Source organism: Lithobates pipiens, unplaced genomic scaffold (genome assembly GCF_037356315.1).
Source record: "Lithobates pipiens isolate NorthernLeopardFrog02 unplaced genomic scaffold, aLitPip1_a1.2 Scaffold_19, whole genome shotgun sequence".
NCBI lineage: Eukaryota > Metazoa > Chordata > Amphibia > Anura > Ranidae > Lithobates > Lithobates pipiens.
The window spans coordinates 597,645,208-597,663,413 of record NW_027507764.1 but is presented as its reverse complement, the minus strand read 5'-3'; positions in this window follow the sequence as shown (position 1 = coordinate 597,663,413).

Here is an 18,206-nt window from a genome sequence, read left to right as displayed (position 1 = left end):
CCATCCAATCTTCTATTCTCCATCCTTATATTCTCCATCCCATCTTCTATCTCCATCCTTTATTCTCCATCTTCTTCTATTCTCCATCCTTCTATTCTCCATCCTTCTTCTATTCTCCATCCTTATATTCTCCATCCTTCTTCTATTCTCCATCCTTCTATTCTCCATCCTTCTTCTATTCTCCATCCTTCTATTCTCCATCCTTCTTCTATTCTCCATCCTTCTTCTATTCTCCATCCTTCTTCTATTCTCCATCCTTCTATTCTCCATCCTTCTTCTATTCTCCATCCTTCTTCTATTCTCCATCCTTCTATTCTCCATCCTTCTTCTATTCTCCATCCTCCTTCTATTCTCCATCCTTCTTCTATTCTCCATCCTTCTTCTATTCTCCATCCTTTCTATTCTCCATCCTTCTATTCTCCATCCTTCTTCTATTCTCCATCCTTCTTCTATTCTCCATCCTTCTTCTATTCTCCATCCTTCTATTCTCCATCCTTCTTCTATTCTCCATCCTTCTTCTATTCTCCATCCTTCTTCTATTCTCCATCCTTTCTATTCTCCATCCTTCTATTCTCCATCCTTCTATTCTCCATCCTTCTTCTATTCTCCATCCTTCTTCTATTCTCCATCCTTCTTCTATTCTCCATCCTTCTATTCTCCATCCTTCTTCTATTCTCCATCCTTCTTCTATTCTCCATCCTTATTCTATTCTCCATCCTTCTTCTATTCTCCATCCTTCTATTCTCCATCCTTCTTCTATTCTCCATCCTTCTTCTATTCTCCATCCTTCTTCTATTCTCCATCCTTCTTCTATTCTCCATCCTTCTATTCTCCATCCTTCTATTCTCCATCCTTCTTCTATTCTCCATCCTTCTTCTATTTTCCATCCTTCTTTTATTCTCCATCCTGCTCTCTATGGACCCCTAAGAAGTGAGTGGATTGGCTGGATTATATACACATAATACTCATAAACAAATGGGATGAATGTTATACCAGAAGGCCTAAAACACGCCCAGAAGATCCTCCAAGAGAAGACACTCCATTCTTCAGTGGATGGGAGACTTCATATTAAGAGCACTTGGGCTTAACCTCAGTCCCCGTAAACATAGAAGAAAAGGGTAGAAAAGAGGGTAATAAATATCTCTCTGGTTCTTTACCATAGGGGGGAAAAACCCCTAATAAACAGACTCACCCTGGGAAATAAAAACAATGGAGTTGTAGATAGAGGCTACAGAGTGCTGCTCACCATGATTGGCCCAGTCATCTCCATCTTATTCAACACACCTTGAGTGGTCTTCTGATGAGCCCAATCACCTCCATCACATCTAACATGCCATGAGTGGTCTTCTGATGAGCCCAATCACCTCCATCACATCTAACATGCCATGATTGGTCTTCTGATGAGCCCAATCACCTCCATCACATCTAACATGCCATGATTGGTCTTCTGATGAGCCCAGTCACCTCCATCACATCTAACATGCCATGATTGGTCCTCTGATTAGCCCAGTTACCTCCAACACACCATGATTGGTCATCTGATGGGCCCAATCACCTTCATCACATCCAGCACACCATTATTGGTCCTCTAAAGAGCCCAATCACCTCCATCACATCCAACACATCATAATTGGTCTTCTGATGGGCCCAGTCACCTCCAACACATCTAACACACCATGATTGGTCTTCTGATGGGCCCAGTCACCTCCAACACACCCAACACACCATGATTGGTCTTCTGATGGGCCCAGTCACCTCCAACACATCCAACACACCATGATTGGTCTTCTGATGGGCCCAGTCACCTCCAACACACCCAACACACCATGATTGGTCTTCTGATAAGCCCAGTCACCTCCAACACACCCAACACACCATAATTTGTCCTCTGATGGGCCCAGTCACCTCCAACACACCCAACACACCATGATTGGTCTTCTGATGGGCCCAGTCACCTCCAACACACCCAACACACCATGATTGGTCTTCTGATGGGCCCAGTCACCTCCAACACACCCAACACACCATGATTGGTCTTCTGATGGGCCCAGTCACCTCCAACACACCCCACACACCATAATTTGTCCTCTGATGGGCCCAGTCACCTCCAACACATCCAACACACCATGATTGGTCTTCTGATAAGCCCAGTCACCTCCAACACACCCAACACACCATGATTGGTCTTCTGATGGGCCCAGTCACCTCCATCACACCAGGATTGGTCCTCTGCTGGGCCCAGAAATGCCCCGTACACACGAGAGGACTTATGTCCGACAGACTTCCAAAGGAGTTCCGCCGGAGTTCCGCCGGAGTTCCGACGGAGTTCTGACAGACTTTTCGGCTGAACGGACTTGGCCACACACAATCACACTAAACTCCGACGGATTCGAACGTGATGACGTACGACCTGACTCGAATAAGGAAGTTCATAGCCAGTAGCCAATAGCTGCCCTAGCGTCGGTTTTAGTCCGTCGGAGTAGCATACACACGAGCGGAGTTTTCGAAGGGGACCGGGTCCGGCGGAGTTCCTTCGGGAAAATTTGAAGCATGCTTCATTTCTAAAGTCCGTCAGACTTTGGCGAATCAAAAGTCCGTTGCAGCCCCACACACGATCGGATAGTCTGACGGACTCGGTCCTTCGGACTTTGGATGTTGAAAAGTCCGCTCGTGTGTACGGGGCATAAGTCCCCTCATCTTTTATTTTCTGTCTTCGTTTTTTTTAGCTTTATGTCAGGAAAAATGTGATTAAGGATCAGATTTAGTCTCACAACTTCCTCTATGGTCAGAGGTGGAAAAAATGACTTTTGATCACAAAGTAAATTGTCATAAAGTTATTTTTGGTTCTAGTCTGGAATAAGCAGAAGTTTGATGATGTTCCTGGAGATTCAGAGTTATATGGGAAAAGTGTCTGGCTGCATCACATCTCCTGTGTGGGAAACGCTGATGAGATCTGATTGGATATACACATGTCAAAAATATATACAGTATATTTCTTTAGGCTCTGAAATTCCATGACAGGCCTCCCCCAAATGACCACATTTTACAAGGCACAAACCCAAGGTATGCACTGAGTGCCAAGGGGAGCCTTTCACATTTTTATGTTTTTTTGAAAATTAAATAAAATAAAAGACGTGAGATTTTTGTTCACTAATTTATTTTAATATTTCTCTCACACAGCATGGACATACTTATAATTACACCAAGAAACACACTCTGCTCCTCCACATGGGGGCTGCATGAAGGGGCCCAAAATCCAACACATCATGCTTGGTCCTCTGATGGGCAGAGTCACCTCCATCACATCCAACACACCATGATTGGTCCTTTCATGAGCCCAGTCACTTCCATCGCACCCAGCACACCATGATCGGTCCTTTGATGAGCCCAGTCACTTCCATCGCACCCAGCACACCATGATCGGTCCTTTGATGAGCCCAGTCACCTCAAACACATCCAACACACCATGATTTGTCCTCTGATGGGTCCATTCCCTCCATTACATCCAACACACCATGATTGGTCCTTTCATGAGCCCAGTCACTTCCATCGCACCCAGCACACCATGATTGGTCCCCCCAATGATCCCAGTCACCTCCAACACATCCAACACACCATGACTGGTCCCCTTATAGGCCCAGTCAACTCCATCACATCCATCCAACACATCATGATTGGTCTTCTCTTGTTCTATTGGGCCCAGTCACCTCCATCACACCCAATACATCATAATTGGTTCTCTGATGAGCCCAGTCACTTTCATCTCATCCAACACAACATGATTGGTGCTCTGATGGGCCCAGTCCCCTCCATCACATCCAACACATTATAAGTGGTCTTCTGATGGGCCCAGTCACCTCCATCACATCCAACACATTATAAGTGGTCTTCTGATGGGCCCAGTCACCTCCAACACATCCAACACACCATGATTGGTCTTCTGATAAGCCCAATTACCTCCATCACATCCAACACATCATAATTGGTCCTCTGATGGGTCCAGTCCCCTCCATCACATCCAACACATTATGAGTGGTCCTCTGATGAGTCCAGTCACCTCCATCACATCTAACATGCCATGATTGGTCCTCTGATTAGCCCAGTTACCTCCAACACAACATGATTGGTCCTCCGATGGGCCCAGTCACCTCCATCACATCCAACACACCATAATTTGTCCTCTGATGAGCTCAGTCACCTCCATCACACCAGGAATGGTCCTCTGCTGGGCCCAGTAAGTCCCCTCCATCTTTTATTTTCTGCTTTAGTTTATTTTTTGGCTTTATGTCTGTAAAAATGTGATTAAGGATCAGATTTAGTCTCACAACTTCCTCTATGGTCAGAGGTGGAAAAAAATGACTTTTGATCTCAAAGTAAATTGTCATAAAGTTATTTTTGGTTCTTGTCTGAGATAAGCAGAAGTTTGATGATGTTCCTGGAGATTCAGAGTTATATGGGAAAAGTGTCTGGCTGCATCACATGTCCTGTGTGGGGAAACACTGATGAGATCTGATTGGATATACACATGTCAAAAATATATACAGTATATTTCTTGAGGCTCTAAAATGCCATTACAGCCCCCCCCCCCCCCCCCGATGACCCCATTTTACAAGGCACACACCCCAAGGTATGCACTGAGTGCCAAGGGGAGCCTTTCACATTTTTTATTATTTTTGTAATTTAAATAAAGTAAAAGATGTGAGATTTTTGTTCACTAATTTATTTTAATATTTCTCTCACACAGCATGGACATACTTATAATTACACCAAGAAACACACTCTGCTCCTCCTCCTGGGTACCGCATGGGGGAACCTTGGCTGCATGGAGGGGCCCAATATCCAAGGAGACCCTTCAGAGGCATAAAATACACATCCGATGTCCTGATCACAGGTGATAAAGTAAATGACATTTTTTATTTTTTTACACACCCCGGGGGGCAGAGTTTATGATTTCTTGGCCATTTGTCAGAGAATATAAATGATAACACAAAATCTCTTCTCTCACTCATGGTCAGTGATTGGCTGAAGCCATTTATTATCAATCATCTGTCTTTACTCTTTTTATATCATAATAACAACATAAACTCCCCAAATGACCCTGATGAGAAGTTTATATACCCCGGTGATTTTGGCCTGATAACACGCACACATGGTGACACAAAGGGGTTTGATTGGCTATAAAAGGTCCCCATCCTCACCTGTGATCTGATTGTAATTAGTGTGTATAAAAGGTCAATGAGTTTCTGGACTCCTGACAGACCCTTGCATCTCTCATCCAGTGCTGCAGGGGCCCAATATCCAAGGAGACCCTTGAAACTGACGTTTCTGGATTCTGAGTCATGGGGGGAAAGCAGAACAATTGTCAAAGGATCTGCAGGGAAAAGGTAGTTGAACTGTATAAAACAGGAAAGAGATATAAAAAGATATCCAAGAAATTGAGAATCCAATCAGCTCTCAGTTCAAACTCTAATCAAGAAGTGGAAAATGAGGGGATCTGTTGAAACCAAACCACGGTCAGGTAGACCAACTAAAATTTCAGCCACAACTGCCAGGAAAAGTGTCCGGGATGCAAAGAAAATCCCACAAATAACTTCAGGTGAAATACAGCACTCTCTGGAAACATGTGGTGTGGCTGATCCAAGATGCACAATAAGGAGGCACTTGAAGAAAGATGAGCGGCATGGCCGAGTCTCCAGAAGAAGACATTACTACACAAATGTCACAAAGTATCCCACTTACAATACGCCAAACAGCACCAAGACAAGACTCAAACCTTCCGACACACAGTCATTCGGAGAGATGAGACCAAAGTTGAGGTTTTTTTGCCACAACCATAAACATTACATTTGGAGAGGAGTCTACAAGGCCTATGATGAAAGGTCCTCCATCCCTACTGTGAAACACGGCGGTGTATCGCTGATGTTTTGGGGATGTGTGAGCTACAAAGGCACAGGAAATTTGGTCAATATTGATGACAAGATGAATGCGGAATGTGATCAAAAAATACTGGAGGAACATTTACATTCATCAGCCAGGAAGCTGCGCACGGGACGGACTTGGACATTCCAACATGACGATGATCCAAAACACAAGTCCTCCTGTCATTGGTTACAGCAGAATAAAGTGAAGGTTCTGGAGTGTCCATCTCAGTCTCCTGACCTCAATATCATTGGGCCCCTCTGGGGAGATCTCAGACGTGCCGTTCATGGAAGACAGACCGAGAATTACAGGAACTGGAGGACTTCTTACCAAGAGGAACATCTGAGAAGATAAAGAGCCTCATCCACAAATACCACAGAAGACTCCAAGGGGGCAATACACGGTATTAAGAACTGGGGTATGTAAACTTTTGATCAGGGGCATTTGGGTAGTTTCTGTTGTTATTATGATATAAAAAGAGTAAAGACAGCTGATTGATAATAAATGGCTTCAGCCAATCACTGACCACGAGTGAGAGGAAAGATTTTGTGTTATTCATATTCTCTGACAAATGGCCAAGAAATCATCAATTCTGCCACTAGGGTGTGCAAACTTATGAGCACAGCTGTTTCTATCTATCTATCTATCTATCTATCTATCTATCTATCTATCTATCTATCTATCTATCTATCTATCTATCTATCTATCTATCTCCCTATCCATCCATCCATGTCTCCGTGGCTCAGACAGGTGATGGGCGGAGGGTGGCACAGTCCCAGGCTCCCCCCTGAGTGTTAATCAGATTGGGGATTAATCCTCCGGGTGTGTCTGTGCAGAGCGATCGTATTAACCGTTACAAACACAACACGTATTGTTCTGTCACATTCCCGGGTTTTGATAGCACAACACGGCATGAAGGAATGTGCAGCCGCAAGACAACGCTCAGGAATTCCCCCCCTCCGCCTCCCCCCTCTGGCCGGGGGTATTAGTGAGGGCAGCTGAGCAGAGCCCCCCTGAAGTGCACCCCCATCAGGGTCCTCTTCTCCTGATTGTCAGCATGGAGAACACAAACATTGCAGAAATCGTTCCCCGAGCCATCATAGAGATCCCACCGCCTGAAATCCAAAGAGTCGGAAACTTTCAGGAGAAAGTCTATTGTTATTGAGGACTGGTACAGAGCAGAGGAATAAATACTCATTACTATACCTGTGCCCTCCTCTCCATGTGACCCTCATGACATCACGTCTGTCCAGTGATGACATCACTGCTCTCCACTAATAATCTAAGACACCCCACTTCTCTGTATATAAACATCACAGCTCCTCCATCACAGCTTTCTATATATATGACATCATAGCTCCCCAGAGAAGAGCGATGACATCACAGCTTTCATTATTTTTACAACTACATCACAGCTTTCTATATATATATGGCATCATAGCTCCCCAGGTAAGAGTGATGATATCACATCTTTCAGTAATGACATCACAGCTCCCCAGGTAAGAGTGATGACATCACAGCTTTCTATATATATGACATCATAGCTCCCCATTTTATGCCTCCTGGGGGTCTCTTCCGGGGGCTCTCCCGCCCCTCACCTGAACACAGACACCGGAGCCGGGGATTTAGCTGGAATTCATTTTAGCAGCTCAGACGGAATAAGAAGGGAACTGGACACCGCAGCTGACAATCTGATCCGGGTGCACCTGTAGCGTTGTGTAATCTCCTCTCTGAGGAGATCTTTCAGGGGGTCACAGAGAAGAATATCTCCATCCTCACATCTGTCGTCATTTGTAATTTCTGCATCCAGTCCCCCCCCCCCCCCCCACTACCCAGCGCCAGCGAGCTCTGCGCCCCCCTCCCACCGTGTCTCCCTATGACTGTCTGGGATATTATAAGCACCTGCGTTCACCTTCCTTCCTATCATAATGCTGTCATATGGTGTGATTACTGTCTCCATGTGTGTGATTAGCGTGCAGCCTGTGTTATTATATCACGCTCCGGGTCTAATTATACCGCCGCCTGCCTTCTTCTTCCCTACAGGATGTCCAGCAATGAGGGGGTTACTGGTGACACCTTCTCATTTCATGAATAAAACTCCGCTACGGATTGAGGAAGTCACACATTCCAGAGGAACCTACCCCATCCTACCACCCCCTCCCCCACCCATATCTCCTCTCACCCCCCATATCCCCCCATCCTTCTTCCACCACAAATAGTACATTTATAAATGAAACAATAATTACGTGAGATTTTAAAGGGCCCCTCGACCCCAAAAAATTTGATTTTAGAGTTCTGGAAAGGGCGGCCCAACTCTTCGGGGCTCCGGCGGAGCTCTATTGGGGTTGAGTTACTCGGTATTCACACCCACTGCAGTCCAAAAGAAGAATGCCACAGGAGGAACCCTAACCCTCCTCCAAGGTAGGTAGGAAGGGGTGACCAGAGCTCCAAGGTGTGCCAGGAACCAGCCTGGTGAAATCACACTACTGAAGGCACCAAGGGATATAAGTGTGCCCGTAATAGAGCGAGAGGCTTCCCTTACACCTCCACACAAATCACCTCTGAAACAAAAGGGCACAGAGTGCTATGGGTTCCAAATGTCCAGGCCTGAAGGTCCTCACCTCTGAACAAGACTCAGAGAGAATGCACATGATGTGCCCCCCCAGTGAAGGATGTCCCTGGAGACCCAAACTGTAGCGTGGTCCTAGCTGAAGATAGGCCACAGACCAGCTCAAGAACACAGACCCTCAGGAACAGAACGGAGGCCTGAATTGCAGTCATTCATCTAAGCTGCTGTCCTCAACGGCAGTGACAGATAGGAGACATGGCAACTGCTAGAGTCTTAATTGGCAAACAAAGCTAAATCCCACTGGAGAGATGGACAGGCTGAAGGAAGTCATGGTCAGAAACTAAGCTGGATCAGCAAAAGATAGGCAGAGTAGAATCCGACCCAAGGAAATTTGGGGCAGCAACAGTAAGGAAGAACAGAAACAAGTCCAAGGAACGTTGGGACAGCGACAGATAGAAAGGTCGGAAAGCAAGTCAGATCAGCAACAAGTAGACAGAGTAGAAGCAGGTCCAACAAAATTTGGGTCAGCAACAGATAGGTGCAGCGGAAGCAGGTCCAAAGAAAGCTGAGTCAGCAATGAATAGAAGAGAAGAATCAGGTCCAAGGAAAGTTGGGTCTGCAACAGATAACTTTCCTTGGACTTGATTTTGCTACACCTATCTGTTGCTGATCCAACTTTCCTTGGACCTGCTTCGGCTCTGCTTCTCATTGCTGAATCAGCGTTCCTTGGACCTGCTTCTGCTGCACCTTTATGTTGTTGACCCAACGTTCCTTGGACTTGGTTCTACTCTGCCTACTTGTTGCTGATCCAACTTCTCTTGGACCTGCTTCTGCTCTTCCTATGTTTTGCTGACCCAACTTTCCCTGGACCTGCTGCTGCACCTGAGTCAGATACTAGTAGCAGTGCAGAAGCAGGTCCAAGGAAATCCGGGTCAGCAACAAGTAGGCAGAGCAGAAATGGTCCAAGGTCAGCAACATATAGTTGCAGCAGAAGCTGGTCCAAGGATAGCTAAGTCAGCAATAAGTAGCAGAGCAGAAGCAGGTCAAGGGAAAGTTGGGTCAGCAACAAATAGGTGCAGCAGAAGCAGGTCCAAGGAAAGCTAAGTCAGCAATGAATAGCAGAGCAGAATCAGGTCCAAGGAAATTTGGGTCTGCAACAGATAACTTTCCTTGGACTTGATTTTGCTACACCTATCTGTTGCTGATCCAACTTTCCTTGGACCTGCTTCGGCTCTGCTTATCATTGCTGAATCAGCGTTCCTTGGACCTGCTTCTGCTGCACCTTTATGTTGCTGACCCAACGTTCCTTGGACTTGCTTCTACTCTGCCTATGTCAGGAAAGGTTCCCTCCGCTGGTAATATCAGTCATTTGGCATGCAGTACTGCGATCCACCAGCAGGTGTCTCCTGCTGGAATTATGTAATCTTTGGTCCGCAGTACTGGTGTCCACCAGCGGAGGGATCCTGGCAGTGTGGAGCAGGTATTGCCCTCTGCAGTCAGGAGTCACATGACTGACAGCAGCCATTATAAATACCCGGCAGGTTCATACTCACCTGGCCTTGGTATTGTCTTTGAGCCCTGACCTGCTGCCTGTTTGATACCTGATACCTGATACCTGATCCCTGATACCTGATCCCTGATACCTGATACCTGATCCCTGTTTCCTGCACCTGTTCCCTTTCTCCTTGTCACCCCATCTGCTGACCTCCTATTTATGACCCCGGCCTGGCTTGACTACGATTCTGGTACTCCCTTTTGTTACATATACTGGTTTATTTGCTTATCTTCACTGTTTGGTTGTTTGGTTTGTTCACTTGGTTCGTATTGGTGGTGTGTTCACATTTATATGCGTTTGCTTAATAAATTTACCTTCACTTATTTGTGTCTGGTTCACTTTGTCGCAGTCACACAGTTCTGGTCACATCTGGTTCATGACAGCCTACTTGTTGCTGATCCAACTTCTCTTGGACCTGCTTCTACTCTTCCTATGTTTTGCTGACCCAACCTTCCCTGGACCTGCTGCTGCACCTTAGTCAGATACTAGTAGCAGTGCAGAAGCAGGTCCAAGGAAATCCGGGTCAGCAACAAGTAGGCAGAGTAGAAATAGGTCCAAGGTCAGCAACATATAGTTGCAGCAAAAGCTGGTCCAAGGATAGCTAAGTCAGCAATAAGTATCAGAGCAGAAGCAGGTCCAAGGAAAGTTGGGTTATTAACAGATAGGTAGAGGAGGAACAGGTTCAGGGAAAGTTGGGTCAGCACCAGATAGGTGCAACAGAAGCAGGTCCAAGACAAGCCGGCCATCAATGGGTGGGCAAACAACAAGATTGGGTCACTCAGGTCACAAAGTAAATAGCTGATATCTATCAACTAACTACTTGGTTCAGCTCTGCTCCTTAAATAGGTCTTCTGTCGCCAATTCCTGTGCCCACCCATACACACACACACGTGACAGTGTGCACATGTTCTGGTTGGCCAGAAGTCTAGGCCTTCATTTGTGTGTTGTAGTACATACATGTCATTTGGTGACATGATCCTGACATGGAGATCTAATGAATCACCACTAACCATAATAGAGAGCTGTCCACCAACTTCAACTGCAACTCATCATAATGAGTCAATCAACCTCAGCCATAACTAACCATAAAGAGTACTGGAGATAACTCTCCACCAACCTCAGCCATAACTAACCATAAAGAGTACTGGAGATAACTCCTCCACCAACCTCAGCCATAACCAACCATAAAGAGTACTGGAGATAACGCCTCCACCAACCTCAGCCATAACTAACCATGAAGAGTACTGGAGATAACTCCTCCACCAACCTCAGCCATATCTAACCATGAAGAGTACTGGAGATAACTCCTCCACCAACCTCAGCCATAACTAACCATAAAGAGTACTGGAGATAACTCCTCCACCAACCTCAGCCATAACTAACCATAAAGAGTACTGGAGATAACGCCTCCACCAACCTCAGCCATAACTAACCATGAAGAGTACTGGAGATAACTCCTCCACCAACCTCAGCCATAACTAACCATGAAGAGTACTGGAGATAACTCTCCACCAACCTCAGCCATAACTAACCATGAAGGATACTGGAGATAACTCTCCACCAACCTCAGCCATAACTAACCATGAAGGATACTGGAGATAACTCCAGCTGAACCAATCAAAGACAGAGCTTCTTGAATCTTATCTTACACCCAAATCATAAGCCCGCAACCAAAACCTCCTGGTCTCCACCAACCGTCTTTGGGCAGACTATCTCCCCAAAGACCAAAGCCAAGAGTCTCGGGGTTATTTTAGACGCACAAATGTCAATGGATGCGCAAATAGGAGCAGTAGTCAGTCGATCTCACCATCTGCTGCGCATGCTTCGCAGACTCATCCCTTTTATCCCAAAGAATGACAAAGCAGTGGTAGTTGGAACAATCATTAATTCACGACTGGACTACGCAAACTCGCTTTACATAGGATTACCACAATATCAACTTGCGCGATTACAACTGATCCAAAACACGGCGGCAAGGCTGATAACAGGAAAAAAACCCTGGGAATCCATTTCTCCTTCACTGAGGAGCTTACATTGGCTAACCGTAAAAAATCGGATCACGTTCAAGACCCTTTGCCTCACCCACAAATGCGTGCATAGAGAAGCTCCGCAATACCTAATGGAGAAAATAAATCATTACACACCAAACCGCAGTCTTCGATCAGCCAACAAAAACCTCCTCCTCGTGCCCAAAGCCCGGTATAAATCCAAGGGGGATCGGAGATTCGCTGTCCAAGGGCCTCGGCTATGGAATGCTCTACCAATCAACATCCGCCTGGAAGAAAATCACCTGGCTTTTAGGAAAAAACTCAAGACCTTCCTCTTTTAGCAGATGATCAAAGCTCGCCACAGCGCCTAGAGGCGATTCAGTTCGCATTGTGCGCTATATAAGTATTTCATTCATTCATTCATTCAACTCCTCCACCAACCTCAGCCATAACTAACCATAAAGAGTACTGGAGATAACTCTCCACCAACCTCAGCCATAACTAATCATAAAGAGTACTGGAGGTAACTCCTCCACCAACCTCAGCCATAACTAATCATAAAGAGTACTGGAGGTAACTCCTCCACCAACCTCAGCCATAACTAACCATGCTGAGAACTGTAGGTCTTTGTCTATTGTATGGTACAATGTCACATTACAATATGGAGACACAATATCTATAATATAGGAGTAGCATTAACACCACAGTATTGTTTTTGGATTCCTCCTGGTAACATAGTATGATTATTTGATCCTGCCAGTAGATCCATTCATTTTCCATGTCCTGCTATTGTCAGCGTTGTCACTCTGTGGACAGGGTTGTCATAGGTGGAAATGTCCCACCCCGGAAATGTCTCCCTTTTGGCTCTTCTGGCGGGATGGTAATGCCATGTCCATGCTCCTCACATGGAGTAAGTCATTTTATTCCCTCCATTGTTCTTCTTCATGAGGACCGGACACATGATTTGAATATTTCAGGTATCTGGAAGCGTGTGCCATACATTAGTGACACTTGCTGGTGAAAGGGGCGTCCCGGGAGATCGGTGATAACCGCAGATTGTTGGATCCGATGTGTCGGTATCTCTGCTCTGAATCCGGATCTTCCCAAATTCCCTTTTACTTTTCCTATTTGATCAAACAATCCCATAAGAATCTGAACGAGTTCTCCGGGTCTGACGTGATACTCATTACATTTACATTGGAAACCTTCATTTTCACTTCTTGAGGGCCAATCAGTCTTACTGCACCCTTCATTAATTTCCGGGGACCCCTCATGACCCCATTGCTATATATTATCACTGAGGGGGGGGAGGCGAAGAAGGGATATGTCACATGATAGATTAAGAGGAGATACATCACATGTAGGATGGTAAGGGGGAGATACAGTGTCTTGAAAAAGTATTCATACCCCCTGAAATTTTCCACATTTTGTTATTTTACAACCAAAACCATAAATGTATTTTATTGGGATTTTATGTGATGGACCAACACAAAGTGTCACATAATTGTGAAGTGGAAGGAAAATGGTAAATCATACAAATAAATATGTGAAAAGTGTATGGGGGGAGGGGCATTTGTATGGTGCCCCCTTTACTCTGATACCCCTAACTAAAATCTAGAGGAACCAATTGCCTTCAGAAGTCACCTAATTAGTGTAGCACTACCCCCGAAGGAGCTGCTGGTTAGATTGGGCTTACTGTTACCTTCTTTTTCCTCACTTCATGTCTAGGGGTGTCCCATGGTAGGTGGCCCAGTAACTTGAGAGACTGACGACAGATCCACTAAAATGGATTTTATTTGCAAAAACATAGACAATGAAGAGTCTCTTAAAATGGGATCAGAGGGTTGGGAAGGAAAGTTCAGGTTCTCTTAGTGTCAAAGTCAATGTTGAAGGACTTGCTTACATTCACTACATCCAGAGAACAGCCAATCACAGCTGGATGATCACTCAGGTTGGACAGTCCGTCTCTCACAAGGTCTCGCAGCCAACAAGGAGCTTCCTCAGGAAGGTCTCTGTCACAGACGTTGTTGTAGAACATGTAGGAAAAGTAAACTTGTAGAACTCGTGTGATATCCGGATCTTTCAGCCAGCTTGGCGATATCCACGAGACCGGATTCTCTCGGGTACTTCAGCCCTTCCAGGCTCTTGCTAAGAAACCAACCCGTACGTGGTCTTCTTCTGAAGAGTCCTCCCCTGGAATGCTATGAAGTCACTGGGTCTCTCCCAGACCCGAGACGGCACCCACCCACCTCAGAATCCTCCTTTAGTTTCCTTGCCTCGGGCTAGCCAGACCTGAGACAACAAGATCGGGTGGATCCGCACCCCAGGCCATAGCCTTCCTGGGGGCTGGTCAGGAGGAGCAGGACCATGAAGTCAGTACATCCTTCTGGACCAGAAACCCCGAATCACGTGACATCCACATCTCAAGTACCCTCTCTCAGAAAGCACAGCAAGAGCGCCACTCCCACTGGGTGGGCTCCGAGAGAGAGTAATCTTAAGCACCCAAAAAGACCATAGTTCCATACCTGCCAGAGGAGACAGTGCCCCCTGTGGCCAGGCTGAACATCCCATAGTCCAGTCAGACTGATGCTGAGGTCCAAATTTAGACAATTTTACCCAAACCAAACTGCAGTTCAGGTGTAACCTTAAAATTTAAACAAAAAACACATAGCACGTGCTCTTCAGGAGCCGGCACTACATTAGTAAATAGAGTCCACCTGTATGTCATTCAATCTCAGTATAAATACAGCTGTTCTATGAAGCCCTCAGAGGTTTGTTAGAGAACCTTAGTGAACAAACAGTATCATGAAGGCCAAGGAACACACCAGACAGGTCAGGGATAAAGTTGTGGAGAAGTATAAAGCAGGGTTGGGTTATAATAAAATCTCCCAAGCTTTGACCATCTCACAGAGCTCTGTTCAATCCATCATCAGAAAATGGAAAGAGTATGGGCACAACCGCAAACCTACCAAGACATGGCCGTCCATCTAAACTGACCGGGCCGGGCAAGGAGAGCATTCATCAGAGAAGAGCCAAGAGGTCCATGGTAACTCTGGAGGAGCTGCAGAGATCCACAGCTCAGGGGGGAGAATCTGTCCACAGGACAACTATTAGTCGTCTCTCCACAAATCTGCCCTTTATGGAAGAGTGACAAGAAGAAAGACATTGGAGAAAGAAAGTCATAAGAAGTCCTGTTTGTAGTTTGTGAGAAGCCATGTGGGGGAGGGGGCAGCAAACATGTGGAAGAAGGTGATCTGGTCAGAGGAGACCAAAATTCAACTTTATGGCCTAAAAGCAAAACGCTATGTGTGGGGAAAACTAACACCGCCCATCCCCCTGAACACACCATCCCCACCGTGAGACATGGTGGTGGCAGCATCATGTGGTGGGGATGGTTTTCTTCAGCAGGGACAGGGAAGCTGGTCAGAGTTGATGGGAAGATGGATGGAGACAAATACAGGACAATCTTAGAAGAAAACCTCTTAGAGTCGGCAAAAGACTTGAGACCGGGGCGGAGGTTCCCCTTCCAGCAGGACAACGACCCGAAACATCCAGCCAGAGCTACAATGGAATGGATTACATCAAAGCATATTCATGTGTTAGAATGGCCCAGTCACAGTCCAGACCTAAATCCCATTGAGAATCTGTGGCAAGACTTGAAAATTGCTGATCACAGACGCTCTCCATCCAATCTGACGGAGCTTGAGATATTTTACAAAGAAGAAGAATGGGCAGAAATGTCCTCTCTAGATGGGCAAAGCTGGTAGAGACACCCCCAAAAAGACTTGTAGAGAAAGGGGGTTCTACAAAGTATTGACTCCGGGGGGCGCCATACAAATCACCCCTCCCCCACACTTTTCACATATTTATTTGTATCATTTATCATTTTCCTTCACAATTATGTGACACTTTGTGTTGGTCCATCACATAAAATCCCAATAAAATACATTTATGTTTTTGGTTGTAACAAAATGTGGGGAATGTCAGGGGGTATGAATACTTTTTCAGGGCATTGTATATCGGATGTTGGGTGGTGAGGAGGAGATACATCAGATGCCTGTGGCCAATTATAGCTCAGGGGGTTTAGTACACGTCCCACACACACGGCCTTGTGTAGTGTGTTGGTGTTCAGGGAGAGAGCAGGATAGGCAGGGACAGTGTCATCTTTTCTTGTGAAGCACAGTTACAGTCGGTGTATTGTGCCTCCTGCACAGTGTACACCTGAAGCTACCCCAATTGCTTGTGTTGTTCTTTTCCTATACCACAGGCAGCTGCAGTAATTACAGTTGGTGTATTGTGTCATCTGCTCAGTGTGCACCTAAAGCAATTGCTGTTTTACCCAACTCCCTTCAGACCATTACCATGTCTGGAAGGCCAGCAAGGAGAGGCAGACAGGCGCGAGCCGATAAAAGAGGGCAAGCAGGCTCTGTGTCTAGAGACAACAGTGCTGGTCGTGGACGCGGTGCATCGTCATCAGCACGTCGCCATGGGACACGCTTGTCCTTATTTTCGGCAGCTGGACATGTTGAGCCGCAACATGCCGAAGACTTGGTAGAGTGGATGACCAAGCCCTCTTCATCCTCCTCATCCTCTCTCACCCAGTCTCAGGGTACTAGCAAAGCAGCTGCCAACACATCGTCTTCCCTCCTCTCAATGTCATCATCAGTGACTCCTTCCCTAGACCCACCACGTCCTCCTGAGGAGTCTCCTGAACTCTTTGAGCACAGTGTTGGGTACATGCTACAGGAGGATGCCCAGTGTTTGGTGGGCTCTGATGATGACACTCAGCTAGAGGAAGGCAGTAGCGTGAGCGCAGAGAGAGGGATGCTCAAGAAGGACAGCAATCTGGCAGTCATGTTCCACAAGCTGCAGCATACTGCCAGGTTTGCTCCAGTGATGAAGAGGGAGGGGATGATGAGGGCACTGACTCCACGTGGGTGCCTGGAAGGAGAGAGGAGGAGGAGGAGGAGGAGGAGGAGGAGGAGGCACATGTCCAACGAGGCAGGATGCCCTCCGGGGGCCAGCTTAGGGGCAGCACACCGACTGAATCACACCGCAGAGCTCCGCCTGTGCAGGGCGCTGCCTCTGCGCGTTATTCCAAAAGTTCTTTGGTGTGGGCCTTTTTTGAGATGAGTGCATCAGATCGCACCGCTGCTATTTGCAACATATGTCTCAAGCGTATCTCGTGTGGCCAAAACATCAGCCACTTGGGCACCACATGCTTGACCAGACATATGTTGACCTGCCATGCAGCTCGTTGGCAAGCGTACCTCAAAGACCTACACCAAAGAACAAAGCGGACCTCTCCTTGCTCCTCATCAGCTGGGATCTCCAACCCCACTAGACCCTCAGTCCTCTCTGAAACCTGCTCTGAGAGGAATGAAGGTGTAGAATTAGATGTGTCACAGCCAAGTACTTGCGGGCACTCTGCTAGCGGTACACCCACGTCCGATTGTAGCAGGCAAATTTCCCTGCCCCAGCTGCTGGACCATCGAAAGAAGTTCACTCCCAGCCATCCACATGCCCAGTGCTTGAATGCTAGCTTTGCTAAATTGCTAGCACTTCAACTGCCTTTTCAGTTGGTAGACTCGGCCCCCTTCCGTGAGTTTGTGCAATGTGCGGTTCCTCAGTGGTAGGTTCCCAAACGCCACTTTTTCTCACGGAAGGCGATTCCGGCTCTCTACCGGCATGTGGAAGGCAATATCAATACCTCGCTGGACAGGGCGGTCAGCGGTAAGGTGCATATTACCGCTGACTCATGGTCCAGCAGGCATGGACAGGGACGTTACCTGTCTTTCACGGCCCATTGGGTCACTCTTCTGGTAGCTCTGAAGGATGCAGGACAAGGTGCAGTAGTGTTGGAGGTTGTTCCGCCACCACGCCTCCAAAATGCTACTATTGGTTGTGACACACCTCTCTCCTCCACCCCCTCCTCTTCTTCTTCCTCCATGGCCTCTTCCAGTGCTCTGTCCTCAGAACCAGCGGTGCTTCGTAGGCGTTCAATGGGTTATGTAAGTACGCAGGCAAAAAGATGCCATGCTTGCTCTGGTATATTTAGGGGACACAGGAGCGACACTAGGGCAGATTTTTTGTCAGCTCTGCAGGGGCAGGCCGAGAAGTGGTTGACGCCACACCAGCTTAAGCCAAGAATGGTGGTTTGCGACAATGGCACCAA